A 19,135-nucleotide genomic window follows, 5' to 3' on the forward strand; every position below is an offset into this window, starting at 1 on the left:
ATGTGTTTGAAGATTTCACAGCGAGTTCAAGACTCAACCCTTCCCTTGGGGCATGAAGTGGGGGCGTTGAGTACCCTAGACTGCCACATTTGCCAAAACTGTCATTTTGTTGTTTGGTTTTTAATTCAATTCAGCATTTTTACCCTCTCAGATACTCAGAATGTCTGTGAGCTCGCACTTAAACAAAACAAGCTAGTGGAGAACTTGTTCACGTGTTCACCACTGCATTGATTGTCTCTGGTTCATTCAGGAAGCTTTGCTGTGGGTTCCAAGGAGCCCTGCTATCCCAAGCTGGGCTCACTGATGTCCTGGATGGAGTTCAATGGCTCCCTGAGGCCCCATCATGTCCTAGAAAAACAGACAGAAAAACCAAGGGCTCAATGAGGCCCTTTAAAAAGTCTTCAAAATTTATTTTAACCTGTTATCTCCAACTAGTTGATACAGTGTATCCTTTGGTCAGGGGCTGGATCTCAGCACACTTATTCACCTCTAAGGTTTATATGTAACTTCCATTTCTGCGTAGGATGGTCTGTTTCCCTGTAGCTTTGTACAGAAATTGGATAGCATGTTCTCTGGAGGTGAAAAAAAAACTCTAATGCTGTAAAATCAGAAAATTATGTAAGATGCAGTGAGGGGAATGTGACCAGACAATTTTACAAAATAAGAGAAAAAAATCTTTCAAACTTTTACGCAAAATGCCTCTGGCAAATTATGAGATGTAAATTGAAGTTCAAAAATACACTGACCCAACGTCAGAGCCCTCGGAAAGTCCTGGGCCAGCAGTCAACTAGTTAGAAGGCACCGGAGAGCCCCTTTATTTGCAAAAATCTCTTGTTAAGTGTGGTCATTGAGTCTTAGGTGCTGTGACCTCAGAGGAAGGACCAGGCCTAGCACAGTCTCCTGTGGATTTCTACATTTGCTGTGAGTATCAGTGGTTTAGTATTTTTGAACTACTAAATTGGGACGAGAGGGAAGGAAACAGAAGCAGTGATTGAAATTACAGGCAGCCACAAGCCGAGACTCAGAATTTCCTGAAATGCAGCTCAAAATCATGAAGGTGGAATTAAAGAAAACTTCAGGACCCGTTCTCTATAGGATCTATTATTTCTATTTTCTTGCATGTGTATTTTGTATATAATAGCGTTTTCCTCCACACAGGTCAGAAGGCAGACAGGCCAAATGTAAATGAGGCAGAATGCCTGCACAGATTTCAGCCTGGCTCCTGGCTTTGACACAAGTCCCTAGGCTTCAGGGGTGGGAACAAAGAGCCCTTGTATCCTGGCTTCCTATCTCTGGAAGATCACGTTGCTCAGGCTTTACTCCCCCCGCCTCCTTTCATTTAATCTAAAAAAAAAAAAAAAAAAAAAAAATAGAAGGATTACAGAGTTCATGCCAGAAAAAAAAAAAAAGTTTGAAGGCCCCTAAAAATGTCCTGGCACTGCTGGGAGGGGGAACTGGGCTGGAGGAGTTAATTTCAAAACGGACTCTAAGTCACCAGAGGCTCACAGAACTCAAGGGTTCTGTGACCTTGGGTCCATTTCTGCCCTGGTTCCCTGTACTAAAGGTTCTGATCTGGTCTGATTGTTCCAGGGTGTTGCCTAGGCACAGGCGATAGCTTCTTAACAAACAGGATCATTCTCCCATCTCCCCTTTCTTCTTTGCCTCAGTCAGGCTCCCTCCATAAATGATCTGGAGTGGACGTGAACAGCTGTCCACTCAGAACAGCAAGTGTGCAGCATGCCTTCGAACATGAAGGTTACAACTTAGCAAAAGTTATTAAGAAGGAAAAGTACAGTGGAGAAACAACCTTTGGCTTCTTGCCAACCAGAAGGACCTAGGTCTTTAGGGAAGGTTGGGGCTTGGAGGAGTGGCCCTGGGGTAGCCTTCCATACCATCCTGTCTCTTGGCTGCCCAGGGGCCTGGGAGCCCTGCACTGGCTTGCAGAATTCCAGCATCTGCATGTGGGTTTCCCCTTGTGCATTGCAAGCTAGAGCATATGAGGTTTCCCCACAGCCCAGTGTCAGGGCCCAGCTGAGCTGCGGTCACAGCTGCTGCTCACCGAAACTCTAACAGCCAAAGGTAGGGGGTCTTGGAGGGGCGCCAGGAACTGCCTGAGAGGTCAGAGGAAGGGGGAGGCTGTGGAGCTGCAAGGGGGAGAGAGCGGAAGGAGGCTGTAATGGGATGGCAGGATGCCCGGGATTCATGGGGCATAAAGAAGGGAAGGGGGTGGGGAGAGTGAAGGATTGTGGGGAGAAACAGAAAAAACTAGAAGTCATCACAGAGCACGGCCCAGAAAAGCAGGTCAGATGGCATGGGCTCAGCATCGAAATATACTTTTCAATCTGGCTGATGAGTGCCAACAAACATCCAGCAACTGAACTTAAATAATAATAAATCACAAAGCATTCAGTGGGTCTCAAGGTACAGAGGCATGTGCGGCCATAATTCTCAGTCTTAGTCTGGAAAAACCTACAAATTAGGGCATGGTATGTTAACTAGAATAGAAATCCTGAACAAAATTACATATAATGTGTCTTGACATGAACTGTTCATGTTTCTGACTTGCACAGCAATTTCTAGAACCAGCTAATTCTGATCTTTCTGAAGATTTGACCCCAGTTTCCACGCCTCTGTTTCTTTGAGGATAAACTTTGCTTCTAACAATGTACAACAGGACAGTCCTGTTGGGCAAATTTAGAGGGTTCCTGAAATTCATTCTGCTTGTTGGACAGAGGAGAAACTAAAATTCACAGAGGAGGCTGCAGTGGGTTTCCAGAGAGGACACAAGAGAAGGCTGGAGGAGCCATGAGGAAGGGCTTAGAGGAAGGGCAGAGCACAGAGGGGCACCCCAGTGAAGAGATGCCAGACTAATAGATTAGCATGAAGGATGGGAAAGAAATAGTACCTGGGTGCTAAGTAACAGCTCAAGATGACGCTCAGTCCAATCTTAAGACTGGTAGAATGCCCACCCGACAGCCGCTGCCACCCTGCTTGTCTTCCTGGTTTCTACTGACACTAACAACCTTCTACACACCCTATGCATCTGTTCCTCGATGATATTAGCACCCAAAGGCTGAAAGTGTAGTCTGCTACGCTCACTGATGGAGCCCAGAACCTAAAACAACACATAGGAAGTGGACTGTAAATGTTTGAAGCCCACCTCATAAAGGCCTGAAATATAGAGGGCTCTTAGGGTGCTGAAATAGTGCATCATTTTAAATTGACACACACAATAAGAGAGAACACACCACTTGAGAGTTCAGGCATGGTTATATCCATCCAGAAATGCCAGGTGACAATTTGAGCTGGTCAAGCTAATTGTGTGTCACCAGCATGAAGCACCTTTGGGGACAGAGGGAATTAGCAAACAAATTCTACAAACCGACGGCAGTTATTTTTAGCAAAGTAGTGGGAAATGAGAGCCTAAAGGAAAAATGGCAAGAATGGATGTGAAAGTGATTATTTTTACCTCAAAAAGAAGATTGATCCTGATTTTTACCATCTGGGAGCTAACCTAAATCCCTAGGAAAATAAGGCTCCCTCAAGCCAAGGCAAAATTAAAGAGACACAGCAATCCATACCCATTAATAGTCTCATAAAGCACAGAGACGGGCTCGCTGCTGTCCAGGTTTCCTGGTGGGTGGTGGGAGCGCTCTTGTAAAGGAATGTAGTAAATATATTTACATCATTTATGAACATGTCGTGATTGCAGTTAAACAATTGATGGACGTTAATCCCATTTGGTTTACATAAAAAATGGTTGTTCAGAGCTTGAAAACATATCTGAGTCATGACAAATTGGATTTAGTGATTTGGGGGAAGACAGCCTGTAGGGATGGAAATGGATGTAAAAGACACGGGCAGTTGGGATACTGAAGTAGGTAAATGATTTAAAACAGCTTTGGAGATAGATTTTTTTTTAAGTGAGTGGCGGTGGGAAGTCCCCACACCCCGTGGTCGAAGCGTCCCCTCCCTCAGGTCCGCAGTCATGTTGGAACAGCAACTCTGCCCCATCTCACTGCTGTATTTCTACCTCTCCTTCATCTCTGCTCCCACAGTCATTGGCCAGTCTCAGATCTTAAAGGTTGTGTGATTCTCTGTATCTATTGCAGTTTTGGCTATGCCACCAGGTACCCAAAGCCCTCTGTGGCCAAGTAGAAATGGATGACAGAGCCTTCACTGAGGGCTGCAAAGGAGAGAGACTCTTCCCGGAGAACAGGGCACTGGTGGACTGATGGCTAATCTTCATTGTCAAACTTGACCGAATTTAGAATCCTTAGGAGACACACTTCTATGTGTGTGTGTGTGAGAGAGAGAGAGAGAAAGAGAGATACACAGAGACAGAGACAGACAAGACAGAGAAGAGAGACAGACAGACACACACACATACACACATACACACACACACACACACACACACACACACACACACACACATACACACACAGGATTCTAGAGAATAGCTAAAGAGTAACACGGACCCTGAACATGGCGGTTACCGTCCCATGTGCTGGGGACACGGGCTGAATAAAGAGAGGAAGAAGGTGGGGCCAGATGAGCACCAGCACTACCCCTCTCTGATTTACGGTCTGCTGAGGTGAACGAACAGCCTCATGCTTCTGTCATGGCAGCCTCAGGACTCTTCTGCACCTCCCTGCCATGCTGAGCTGCACTTCCAAACTGTGAGCCAAAACGAGCCCTTCTTCCTTACATTGTTTCTGGTCAGGTCACAACATCGAGGAAAGTTCCTGATGCAAGAGCTCTTGGCAGCCCAAGCCCTCAGACCACAGGTGGGAGCAGAGCCCCAGAAAGAGCACACGCTGCCACAGGACTTCGCCTTGACCGACTGACGAAAGCAAACCACCCTCTCCATCCCCCGGCCTCCACTCTTCTCACTAAGCATGCCTCTTTCCTCCAACCAGCATGGGTCAAGGTTGACCCAGCCAGTTCTCACTGGGTATACGAAGAGAATAAGCCCTCATCTAGCACTTAGTTTTAACCCAGCTTGGGAAATTTCAGGCTGCCAAAGTTTTAGAGGTGATTTGTTGTTTTCTCCGGCTTCGACATTACAGTCTGAGAACGGGGCGGTGATTCCTTAATCCCGAAGACAGATTCTAATAACTATGCACGTTTTGATTCAGTCCAGCATTTCATGGTTTGCGAATATCTGAAACTTCTGACTCCACTCCATGACAGGGAGGATCTGAAGGTGGGAAATCCAAACCAGGCTCCCACTAATCTGTGACAATCCTGGTTGATCAGTTGGACCCTGAGATAGCTAGCACAGTGTCAAGGAAGAATTGTAAATCCTGGGTTTGGGATCTACCCCTGAGACTCCCTGACCATCCAGCTTGGGAAAACACTCCACCTACTTAAGTACCTTTATCTCCTTATAATACCGTCTTTGGTAAGTTTAATAAGGTTGTACAAAGGAGATAATGAAAATAACAAGACTGACCAATGTCATCAGGGTAGCGAAGGGACCATTTTAGTTGGCCATGTGTTGTCTTCAGGGTGCTCCTCAAAGATATCCAAAGGCTCCCCACTAGGTCTCATCACTTCCTTCCTCGAAGAGGAGCCAGAGCTAGGTTCCACACTGGCCATCTTCAGATGAAGAGAGTAATGTTCAGAGGGTGGGGTCCCGGGAAGTCCACGAATTGTTGCAGCTCCTCTTCGGATAATTTTGAATTCCATAGAGACAGGCAACAGCTCAGCCGAAACTGGAGAACTCTTGAGTGTCACCTCCAATCCCACCTTGGCTCCTTAGATCTACTTGACCCTCAAACGCAAACCAGTGACTAGCACTCACGCTGGCCATGCCCCCGACTGAGCTGCATTTCTGTGCTTTCTACCCAAGGTCACATTGGATTCCCTCTTTGCACATTTACTTTCATCCCTGACTTTGCTTCCGAGAAAGCAGAGGAGCCGCGAGGTCTGGGAGCTCCACCTGTGTCCCTCAACAATACTACCGGAGGACTATGGGTACCCAAGCAGTATTTGCTGGATGCTGAAGGAAACAGCTTGGATTTGAATCCAGAGCCCACAGAGTTGCCGATATGACAGGAACAAGAGTTAGGGAAGCTAGATCTGTACTTGTGTCATGTGTCTGGGGGAAGGAGGGAGGGAGGAAGGGAAGAAGGGAGGGAGGGAGATACAGAAGGGATAAACCCCATCGCTCCAGATTATACAGGCCCTGAAAGGGGAAACACAAGGTTGATTTGCAGGATGGCTTCTCAATGCCTTCAGCATCTCCGGGGTCTTTAAGATGGTACAATTTCCTGATCTTATCTGTGCTACAACCCTCTTCTCATACTTATAGTGTCTCTAAAACAGTTTGCTTTATGGATTGTGAGCTACCTCTCAGTGACCTTCGCTCCTCCACACTTGGGAACCAAGCCTGGACAGCTCTGGAGTCCTAATGTTGGCGCTGGGTCTGTGTGACAGACGGTTGCTCTGGGACCTCTTCCTTCCCAGGATGTTCTTTCTGGCTTCTTTAAGCAGCAAGGAGCAAGGCTCACTTGGGCAGGGCCACTCCACAGTTAAGCACAAGAGCACTTGGCCAGTCTATTGGCCACAGGGAAGAGCTTCGACCCAGGCGTTGGCCAAATAGGTTAGCACAGGAAAGATAACTCTGCTTCTGCGGAAAGGGGCTGCCGGAGTCAGGCCCTGCGATGTTGATCCCTCTTTACTTAGACTCCATAAATGAAGGGCATCCTGGGATATGGACAAGCTAACAGGTTCTTCTTACATTCTGATGCATCAACATTTGCTTCTTCCCAACTTCTCCATCCCCAAGAAGTGTCCTTTACAGCTGCAGACTCCCCGTGGCTTTGAGGGAAGACAGTGCTCCAGACATAGGCCTCCTCAGCACAGAACAGGCTCCTCCAGAGCCCAGGGGCCCCCCAGGCAGTCTGCTGCAGGCTGCTGCAAGGCAGAGTTTTCATAAACTGCTCCCTAAGTAACAAAGTCAAACATCAGATTCAAATAGGAACCCAAAACTACAGACAGTGTGTTTTCGACTGAAGATAAAAAGCGGAAAAGCATTGCTGTATTGGGGGTTTGCTGACAAATCTGCCTTCGGGCCTTGCAGAATGGTCTAAGTTGATGGGGTGACATCCCCTTAAGAGTGCAGGTGATCAAGATCAAGTGACAAGAGGGTTTCTCAGATGTAGTTGTGGATAAGGTTCATCCCAGAGCTGGGATTGGGAGAAAAAACTGGATGGACCAAGAGGCCTAAAGAAAACAGACAAAACCAGATAGGGAAGTAAAGGCCATCAATTTAAAATCTAAAATTGCAAGTCTTGGGATAGGGGATTGCTCGATGGTTAAGCTTTTGCCCAGGGGGCGTGGAGACTGGAGTTTGGAACCCCAGAGCCTAGGTGAACGCCAGGTGGGGGTGGGCACCCCACCTTGCAAGGCAGAGGCAGGGGATCACCTGAGCAGGCTGGCCAGTGGGACCAGTCATGTGAACAAGCTCTGGGCTTGATTGAAAGGCCTTGCTTCCATAATAAGTCATAAGGGTGATCGAGAATGATCCCCAAATTCAACCTTTGGTCTCCACACGTACTCATACCCACATGCAAATATCCACCCATGCATAAGATAAAATTCAGATGGATAAAATGACAAAAGTAAAGGACATTAAAATAAAACACAACCCTCACGAGGAACCACCCTTTTGTAAGCCCAGCATTCATGAACGCTGAGGCAAGGCGATTGCTAGTGCCAGGCCAGCCTGGGCTACATAGCTCCATAGTGAGACACTGCATCAAAAATAAAAAAAAATGAAATAAATTAAAACCCAAGCCTCCTTTCTATTCTGCAGTGATGAAAAGAAACTTGAGTTAGAGAATTTTCTAGCCTGTGCTTTCCTAGATAATAGCAATTGTTTCCCCAGTCACTATTTTCAATTTTCCCCCCAAACACAAGACATAATCCCCCTGCCCCCAGGCCCAGTTCTCAAAAGGCTGAGCAGTCAGAGCACGCCACCAGTGGGGATGGGACAAGCAGAGGGCACCTGGCACATCCCCACATTGATCTCTTCCATCACTTAGTCACTCACATGCATTCACTCTCTTATTCAGCCAACTTCTCTCTCAGACTAGGTTCAAACTTCTCTTTAGTACCCCAGATGCCTCTTTGTCCTCAACCCCACATTCTCCTGCCCAAATCACAGGATAACAGATACTAATCTTCCTCAGGCTGAGCCCCTGTGGGCAGCCATCTACCCATGAGTGTGAACAGTCTCTCACAGCATGCCAGGTCCCACTCACTTGTTGACATTTGGAGCACTCACTTTTTGACTGTAAAAGGCTTTTTTTTCCCCATGTGTATGAGTGTATTGCCTGCATGTGTGTTAGTGAGTGCACCTGTGTCATGCAATAAGGGCAGAGGAAGGTGCTGGATCCCTTAGAGCTGGAGTTACGGATGCTCAGACACCATGTGGGTGCTAGGAATGGACCCGGGTCTTCTGCAAGAACAGTCGGTGTCCTTAACCGCTGAGCCAACTCTCCAGCCAGTAAAAGGCTTTTTGAGCTGTGCATGCTAAATCCCTTCTTGTGACAGCCACATCCATGGAACTGCGCATGCGTACTTTGCGGCTTTGGTCCTGTGAGGTGAAGGTCAATCAACCCACATGATGGCGCCCGAGGAGGAAACAGGAAATCACATGGCAGGTTTTCTACAGCAGCAGAGAGAGGAGAGATGTGGGCATGTGTGAGGAAGCTTTGCAGGCAACCCTAAAAGACAGGGCCCCTGGGAGGCAGAGACTGTGGGAGGTGACCCAAAGATTGGGAGTGAGAGAATGGCTGCTGAGGGAGAAGATACGTGGATGGGCCGATGGCCGGGGAGGAGTTTTACAGACAGGGATGGATAGCAGCATAGCAATGTGGAGATGTGGCCACAAGTCTCAGGTCATCAGTCAGCAACACAGTGGACAGAACCTGGATTCTTGAGTTTGGATTCTGAGCAAGAAATAATCAACATGGACAAATTCGTTCCATAGAATGAAGGTAGGGAGACCAGATTCTTATACCAGAGCCTTCCAAAGACAGGATGATGCTACTACCAAAAAGAACTGGGAGACAGTTACTCCATAGGAATCCTCAAGGGCTGGAGACCCGGCCATGAGCAAGGCCTGGGTCCCCACTGGCCCTGGGTTGCCACTGGCCCTGGTTCCCACTGGCTCTGGGTTCCCACTGACCCTGGGTTCCCATTGGCCCTGGGTTCCCACTGGCCCATGGGTCCCCACTGGCCCTGGGTTCCCACTGGCCCTGGGTTGCCACTGGCCTTGGTTCCCACTGGCTCTGGGTTCCCACTGGCCCTGGGTTCCCACTGGTCCTGGGTTCCCACTGGCCCTGGGATCCCACTGACCCTGGGTTCCCACTGGCTCTGGGTTCCCACTGGTCCTGGGTTCCCACTGGTCCTAGGTTCCCACTGGCCCTGGGATCCCTCTGACCCTGGGTTCCCACTGGCCCTGGGTTCCCACTGACCCTGGGTTCCCATTGGCCCTGGGTTCCCACTGGCCCTGGGTTCTCACTGACCCTGGGTTCCCACTGGCCCTGGGTTCCCACTGGCTCTGGGTTCCCACTGGCCCTGGGTTCCCACTGGCCCTGGTTCCCACTGACCCTGGGTTCCCACTGGCCCTGGGTTCCCACTGGCCCTGGGTTCCCACTGGCCTTGGCCATTCCTGCTCTGATTCCCTGAGCTTCAATGTCTTATCTTCAAACCAAAAGACTCAAACCTTCCTGAAGGTCTCTTCAGCCCGTGTGCTGTGGGGGAATCACTGTGTGGTAAGTGGAGGGTCATCATGCAGAGGAGATAGTGGGGTCTTGGCACCTGTTGATGGCTTAGCAAAACATGGCAAAGGAATGGGGCCCTTTGGTGAGAAGGGGAAGGTTTGACCCTGGGATGTGCCTTCCACAACATCTACCAGGGTAGCATTGCTAAGCTCAGTGTTAGCATATGAGATACCTCTGGGCTGTCCTTCCCAAGAATGGCTTTCTGGGGAAGGTTGAAGTTCATAGAACACTGGCCAGGCCAACATTTGCTGGGATACTTAGAGACACAACCACCCTTGGCACTGTGGGGGACAAGGGAAGCTGTTCACTCACCTTCTGTTTATTGTTACTTAAAACCATTACTAGAAACTGCAGAGATGGCCCAGCGGTCAGAGCACTGGCTGCTCTTGCAGAGGACCTGGGTTCAGTCCATCCATAACTCCAGTTCCAGGGGATCTGATGTACTTTTCTGTCCTCTTCAGGCATTGCACCACACTGGTGCACTTAACACACATGCAGGCAATATACTCATACACATAAAACAAAAATAGTAAATAAAATGTTTAAAAAATGACTGAGTCACTTGTACCTACTTTGATAGGACTTAGACTTTACTTAGACAGAGTCTCACTCTGTAGTCCAAGCTGGCTTTGAACTCACGGCATTCCTACCTCAGCTTCTCGCATGTATGACTAGGCACTGTACTATGCCCAACTGAACTCCTAGACTAGGCAGGACATAGGTCTCTTTGACTTCCTGATCTGATTCACTTTGTCGAGGCAGAAGCATCGTGGGTTCCTAGGGCTAATATGAGAATTATAGGGAAGAAAAGCAGGAGGTTTGGCCTCTTGGATGTTGTGCTTTCCCCACTGAGCAACAAGAACCAATAAAATGAGGTTGTATAGAGTAGAGATGTGTTCAAGCCAGGCACACTGCAGGAAGGAACTGCAGTCCTTCTGATATTTATAGCAGCAGAGTCTAGTGAGCTTCTCTCAGGCATTTCCAAGTGTATCCAAGGCCATTGCTGCACCACCGAGGGGAAGGCTGGTCCCAGCAGCAAGGCAGCCACATCACCTCAATAGCAAGACCCTGTAAATAAAGTAGTCAGTAACTTGAAGACAGAGCCGCGTACTTGATAGGCACCTATTTCTTTCACCTCCCTGAAAGATCAGTTTTGGAAAATACCCACAAAGAATCTGTATGCCAGACCAACACCCATCCTGGAAATGCCATCAAAACTTTAAACAGCAGGACACTCCAGCACTCCTCCTTCTGTTGAGCATCCCAGGACCAAAGTCACCACCAGGGCATAGGTGTCCTGTTGGAAAAACAGGACATAAAAGACTAGAGGTGTGGAGAGGAATGAATTCATAAAGTGGTTGCCACGTAAGCAGGAAGAAGTGTGGAGAGGGATGAATTCATAAAGTGGTTGCCACGTAAGCAGGAAGAGGTGTGGAGAGGGATGAATTCATAAAGAGGTTGCCACATAAGCAGGAAGACCGGAGTTTTATCCCCTGAACCTGCAAACAGAAAGAAACAGGAGTGGTTGAGTATGCGTGTCATCCCAGTGTTTGGAGAGGCAGACACAGGAGGGTACTGGGGCTTGCTGCCCAGCCAGTCTAGTTCCATCAGCTCTAGGCAAAATGGGGGAGATCCTGTCTCAAACACAAGGCGGCAAGTGACCAAGGAAGACACTTAAACTGACCTCTGACCTCCACATGCATGTACACACATGTGCATGAGCACCTGAACATGGAATGCATATATACATGCACATGATCACATATGGGAAGAAGATGAGGAGAAGAAATCAGAGACAGGAAGGAGGAAGAGGAGGAAGAGGAAGAGGAAGACGTGGAGGAAGACGAGGAGGAGGAAGAGGAGGAGGAGGAAGACGAGGAGGAAACGGAGGAGGAGGAAGAGGAAGATGAGGAAGAAGAGGAGGAGGAAGACGAGGAGGAAGAAGAGGAGGAGGAGGTATCAGCAGCTGCTTGGGGTGAGAGCAGAGTTTGAAAACGGAAACTCGAAGGAGCCATGCAGTCTCTCAAGAGGAGACGGTTCTGCCAGGTGCCAGGCCCCCTGCTCTCTGGTTTGCATCACATGTAGATATCAAAAGCAGCCAGCCATGGTTTTGCGAAGTCTTAGAAGAGTGCCCACCCCTGGACATTCCCCAGATGGCTCCAACCAGCGCAGCCCCGTCCTAGGACTTTCTCCCCCAAATGAAATCATCTTGTCTGTGGCCTCCTTTGCCTGTGTTTTGTTACTGCTCACATTTTCCTTGCAGAAGTGTGAGGCAGCTAAAAGCATTCCTTTGGAGATGCTATCTAGCCAGCGAGGGAACTGTAGAGACCTCTGTGTGTGTGTGTGTGTGTGTGTGTGTGTGTGTGTGTGTGTGTGTTCATGCCTACACACCCACACCCTCCCATGTGGCTGGGAGCCTGGTGGGCCAGTCTGTCTTTCTTTTTACAGGAGGGTTGCCAGGTCGTTGTGGAACTCACTTTAGTATTGTGGCCTTTTATGAGCATTGGTCTAAAACATGTGACAGTGTTGCATTTTTAATTATGATGATGTTAAATGGATTTAATGGGTGACATTCTCCCGATTCACAGAGCATTTTATAACATTTATTTAAAAAGGCCAAAGTTTATTTTACAACCGGTAATAAACAGGAACACAAAAATACAGGCATTGGCACAACGGCCCTTGCACGTTCCTTTTGTCCACAAACTGCTTATTATTCTTGCTCAGTAAGTGATGGGAAAAACAAAATTGAAGTCCTGTTCAACATTTGATCATCTTACTTAATAACAACAGATGCTCCGAGCAGTGGCATTTTGAAAGAGCTCTGTCTGCCGGGTATGAAATGGCAGGACATTTGGCACCCTCCCGCATCCCACCATTCGAAAGCCACAGAGTCACATAAATGGCCAATGAGACACAGGAAATTGAGCTCTGGGCTGCACAGCACAATCGTTCCAGTCTCAATGAGGTAAGGCAGCAGGGCTGCCTGGAAGAAAGGGTATGCAAAACTTGCAGAGCTGAGTTCTCCTCAGTACTAGAAGGAACACACACACACACACACACACACACACACACACACACATTAACATAGCACCACCACACACTGCTGAAAAACAGACTTAATAAAGCAGTTTTAATAAAGAAATGCTATTTTCTCATCCGGGGTTGTGTCATGACTTGAGCATTATTAAACGTGACACACACATCCCAGGCGGAACGAGGACGAACACATCCCTAATGAAAGACCTTCTCCCCAGCAACCCAGACAGAGCACCTCACTAGGAAGCTGAAGAGCATACAGAAAGCAATGGACCCACAAGGACCAAGGTGTTTGCATCAGAAGCTTGTGGGTGACAGACTTCTCCCAAGCTCAAGCAGCTGGTCAACTTCTACCATCCTTATAAAGGGACCCAAACGTAGCCTAATGGCTGATCCTACTTATGAGTTTCCTTTGTTCAGATCTGGGATCTTTCTCTAAGGTCAATTCCTAGAGCAGAGATGTCTGAAGCTCCTGGAGGCCTCCTCTCCCAACTCACTCAGGAAGCATTACACACTTGAGCCTGGTGAGAATATTCCCCAACCCTCAAACCCCACTGTGTTCCTTTGCAGCAAGCTAGCCCAACACAATTTCTCAAAGGAAACAGGAGAAACAGAACAACTTCTCAGGTGCCCAAGCTTCACAGTGCCCGATCGCTACACCAGAGTAAGATTGCCAGGCCCGGGCTGCGGAGATGACTAAAGTGCTTGCTCCCCATAGTGAGGACTCCAGAAGCTACTCCAAGCCAGATGAGGCAGCACACTGTGACGAAATGGGGAGGCAGAGACAGGAGAATCTCTGGAAGTTCAAGGCCCAGCCAGCGCAGCAGATACATCTGCAAACAGAAGGCACTGTCTCAAAGTAGCAGTTGAGGACAGATGCCCAAGGCTGTCCTTTGACCTCTACAAGTACACCATGGCATGCACACACTCATAGTCACACATGTAAACATGAAAACACACACACACACACACACACACACACACACACAGCTGCCATGTTCTTGGATCTGCTTCCATGATGGCTTCAGGCCAGCCCAGATCCTCTCTTCTTGGCTCTTCTGCCTCTGTGGGGACCAGACCTACAGCAAGCACAGTTCCAAGGCTTTGGACAGCCAGGGAACTCATGGCACCAAGATGCTTTGAGTAGAACCACAGTCCTACAGAGAGAAGCTCAGTGTTGGGGAAAGCAGACCAGTGACACAGGCAGGTCCGTGGAAGGACACACAGACCCTGAAGTGGCCGTGGACCAGTCTCACCCACTGAAGAACACTGACCCAATGTAGACTTCACAGTGCAGTGAGTGATAACCAGAGTTATAGCAAGAATCAGAGATACTGTGATCAGTGGGGGCCAAGTCCAAGCCAGGCCCAGTGAGCTGCAGTCAGCAGGCGCAAAGTTCTCCAAGGACCTGACAAAGTCTCTCATCTTTCAGTTTTGGCCTCTGAATGATTGAAAACTGTCTTGTAAGGCTCCTGGCTGTGGTTTTTTTCTCAGAGAAAGGTCAGAGAGAAAAACTACACTTGAGCAATAGTCGTCCAGTCTGGGACCATTCTCCTTAAGTAGACCCCAGAGTCCACATCCCTTGGGTAAGCCCTGATCAAAGGAAACAGCATCCATCTTCAGTGGTCATAGGTCTGTTGGACACCAGAATGCAGTAATAGTTTTCTGCTACTACAATGAAATACCTGAGGCTGGGTAACTTTAAAAACAAAAGAGGTTTATGGAGTTCACAGTTTTGGAAGATCAAGTCCTAGCAACAGCTCAATTCTGGTGAAGTTTGCACCCCATGATGGATGACATCACAAGGTAGGACTGCATGAGAGAGAGGGTGGGTTGCACAGTGGGTGGCTTGATTGTTAACGGGCCAGTCCAGCATCACCATTTCCCGGGCAGAGGGCCCTGACTGTCAGAGTGAAGGAAGCTGGCTGAGCACAAACCAGCAGGCAGCTCGGTGCATCCGTTTCTCCCTGCCTTGATGGTGGATGTGCTGTGGCTAGTGGCTGAATTCTTGCCTTGACTTCTCCTCAGTGATGGACCACACACGACCTGGAACTGTTAGCCAAGTAAGCCCTCCTTTCCTAGGCTGCTTTTTTGGTGTGTGAGGATATTTCATCACAGTAATTGAAATGACACTAGAACTCAGCTCTGTAGGGTTCCAGACTTCATGTCTAACACCGAGTGTGGACGGAGCTCCAGCCCAGGAACCCCGAGTATCCTCCACAGTGTAAGCTCCAAGTCCAAACAGCGGTGAGTTGTATCTTCGATGCTGGGGAGCCTTGTCTTCTCCCACTCTGCTCTCTGTCCCTATCATTCAACCAACAGTCACACTTGGTATTTGATCCCGTGACTCTGACGAGAAAGAAGTCACAGCCAAAACTTGGGGCTTTGCCACACTTTTTTTTTTTTCAAGTGTCATTAAACATAAACCTTGCTGGCTGTGAGCTGATTGGTCGGGTTTTATTTCAGCCCAGAGTGATTTTTTAAATGACTAATTTATAAAATCTTTGAAAATAAGAGCTTCTAATGAAAGTGCTTACACAACCATAACTCTGGGGTTGCAAATGGCACCACTGTCGTTAAGGGTGTGTTGTTGTTTGTTTTATGCTAAACTGCCTTCAATGTGACAGACTGTCACCTGCACGGGGGGTACCGTTCTGCACAATATTAGCCCATATGGCACGAGCTAAATTGTATCGAAGCTATGGGCTAATTATGGATGAGTTAATAAAGCCAGGCAGAGTGAGCCTGGCTATCTCCATCCGTCCTTGGAGGACCCCTCCCTCCCCAAAGTGAGTTAGACAGCTTGGTTTGAGCTGTGCAGTTCTGCAGTCTGGGCTCTGAGAACAAATCCATTGCTTCATTTCAAACATCCCTCTTATTTTCCCAAATTCTCACAATTTTTATAATAGATTAGGAAACCACTTTGGAGGCCCTGGACACTTTTCCCAGTAACTCATTTTCTGAATCATTTAGAGCTCAGACTAAAAGTCCGTGCAGCTGAGGGATGCACACATCAGCTACTTAAAGTTCTCAGGTTTTGTTTCTGAGAAGGAAACGTGTTTCACCCACAAAGGCTCCAGAGAAGTGTCTGGCATGGATATTCAGGACTGTCAGAGTTTAAAGGCCGCAAGAAGAAACTAATTGTTACGGCAGGTCCATCAGGTTTTGGATCTGAAGAAGCAATCATTTAATTTAGATGAATTCACTGTCTTGTTTGTCAATATCTCCTTTAGAATGGATTTGGGTTTTCTGGTAAGCTCTCCCCCACCACACCCTGCCCCACCCTGGCAGCACTGCACCTTTCTACGTAGAGACAGTAGAGACAGAGACACCACATGCTGGTGGCTATTTCTCCAGCCCCACCTCTGCCACCGGCTAGGGATGGAGGTAGCATTTGCCTGCAGCCAGGAGGGAAGGCCTGTGGGCCTGTCCTGGGAGACCACATTGATGCTGCTCTGTTAACCAACTGGCACTAGAACCATAGGGAACATTTGGCTTCTCCCTTCCCACATCTCACCCAGCTTGTTCAGGATATGCCAGCCTGGGGAGTTGGATTTCTTGGGTGACACCCTCAGCTTTTCCCTATGTGGTCTTTAGATGTCTCAATTAACTGGGACAGTGACTTACAAACATGACAATCTTCCACTTCCCTAATATTTGCAAATAATCACATTTTGCTGTCTGGGAAAGTTCAGACGAAGAGAAACTAATCCACCAGACCTCTGACTACATCTTAGCACTTGGAGTGAATTTTTGAACATCAGCACATTCCAATCTCTGGTTTTATGTAGTATGATTCACATTGTTATTTGCACTCTCTGGAGTCCCTGCTAAGCTACTACGATCTAAAATTAAAACAAACAACAAACAGGGGCTGGAGAGATGGCTCAGCACTTAAGAGCACCGGCTGCTCTTACAGGGGATCTGGGTTCAATTCCCAGCACCCACATAGCAGCTAATAACCGTCCTTAACTCCAGTTCCAGGGGAATCCGACGCCCCCTTCTGGCACCCACTGGCACTGCATGATACAGGTATACTTACATACATGCAGGTGAACCACTCATACATATTAAATAAGTAATTAAAATAAAAAACACAAAGACACCCCACCCAAAATACAATAAAAAATAAAAGGGAAGTCGGATTCCCACAAGAAGAAGCCAGTGGGTGCAGCGCCTGCCACCCAGGGTTGACGGCACCTCTAAAATGAGTTGGCCTCCTCTGCCTCCTGCTCCCCAAATCAAAGATGGTTTTATGTAACTTTGGCTGGCAAGACATGAGCAAATGTCTCTTCTCCCAGAAAGAGCACCACCAACAAACAAACAAAAAAAAAGTGATTCTACAAAGTCAGCTTAAAGAACGAGTAACTTTTCAGGGGTTAATTACAATAACTTGGGTGACTCAAAGGCACATCCACCCCCAGAAGTCTACCCAGCATGAAAACTGCACGCCTGATGCTACCTGCTTTACTTGCAGTCAGTAGGCCATCTGGAGAGTCTCTCTTCCCAGGGATTACTGTTCCTCTAACTGTGGGAGGGGCCTTATAAATCTTCCAGGGCTTAGAAGACTTCTAAGTTTTGTTTACTTCCTGAGTATTATGAGTGTCCCCTATGAATTTGGAGGAAATAATTAGAGAATAGAAGGGGACCCCAATGATGCCCATCCCACAAGTTTCAAGAAGCTTGATCCAGGGGCATCATATAAAGTTAAGACAAGAATGGAAAATACACCATTATATGTACGGAACTACAGGCCCAGCAATGTCAGCTACAGCACAAGTTGAGACTTCCTGTTATCTAAGTTGAGAACTGGAGCTCAGAGGGACAAGGCTCTCTGGGTAGATCAGAGGAGAAGGGCCTCACTCCACTTGGAAGCCTTTTCTGATCTAAAGAGGAAGATGCCTGTGGACATGCACTATCTCCCTTCTCTCTGCAATGGGGTCATTGTTTCCTATTGCTAGTTCAGAACACTCCAGACTATGTGATTTATAAGAAAAGAGGTTAATTTAGCTCAGGATCCTGGAATCCAGGGGCTCAGTATGGGGTGGTGCATCTGCCTGGCCTCTAGTGAAAGAGCCTCGATGGACTTCAAGCATGGCCAAAGATGAGGAGGGGTTGAAGAAGCTAACCTGCTTCATAACAACCTGCTCTCCAGGGAGCTAATCCATCCCTGTAAAGACAGAGCCAGGCTCTGAAAAGACACTGACTGTTCCCTCTTCAAGGCCTTTTCTCCCTACATTAGTGCAGTGATTCCAAAATGAGCTCTGGAAGGGACAAACCACACTCAAACCACATCTTCAGGGTCAGAAGTGGGGTATATACAATCAAGGATTTGCAAGAAGGCATGGGTCCGTACACAGCCATGGAGCTAGATACTTTCCCTACAGGGCTCCTGTTTCCAGGTCTGGCGTTGAGAGCTCATGGGGCCCGCGCTTGGGAAGGGAAGATGGTCACAAAAAAGAAGTCCAGGACCTGACGGACCTTCAAGACTGACTTAGACCCCTTGGGGTGGGGTGAAGCCCAGGACTTTCCCACAATCTCTTAGCTTCTAACTTTGACTTGGGGACTTTGTCTTGGAGAGGAGGGTGGGTCCTGTCACTGAAACCCCAGCTAGCACTGGGCACAGGGGCCAGAGACAACAAATAGAAGATGGAGTGGAATTAGTAGGAGTCCTTAGCCCCTCGGCCATTCAGTGATGCTCCACTATCCACTTCCTTCTCCTCTCTTCAAGACACCTTATAACATCATAAGCCCAGAGCCCCACAGGGAAGTCTCTACAGAGACTCAATTCAAGGCCACCCCAGTGTAGGCTGGGGATGGGGGTCACCTATCATGATTTGTTGCAGTCTCCCTGCAGGTCCAGCCTAGGGGAGACTCGGGATTCCAGCCGGGAGGTGGTGAGCCGGGTGGAGTCAACACATAGACACAGGGAGTCAGGTGGAAGCAGGCACTAAGCGAGGTGCTGCAGACTCGTTTATTGAGGATATGGGACTGCCTTATATACCCCTCTCCCAATGTCCCATTGGCCCCAATAGGCCTTCTCAGGTCGTGTCTGATCCTCATTGGCTCTCTATGTCAAGCTATCTTGGGTCAGCCGTCTCTACGTCCTTTGGCAGAATACAGGTTCGACTCAACCGGATGTTTTTGGTGTGTTTGCAGCGCGCATGCACTCGTTGTTCAGGCCGCACATCCTCCTACAATGATTAAGTGGAACAAGACAATTCAACGGCCCACTCTGCATAAACGCACTTCCTTCACACCAACGCTGCTCCTTACCCTTGGACTGCAGACCGCTT

This window comes from Nannospalax galili, unplaced genomic scaffold, assembly GCF_000622305.1.
Source record: "Nannospalax galili isolate Female #2095 unplaced genomic scaffold, S.galili_v1.0 scaffold810, whole genome shotgun sequence".
NCBI classification, from domain to species: Eukaryota; Metazoa; Chordata; class Mammalia; order Rodentia; family Spalacidae; genus Nannospalax; species Nannospalax galili.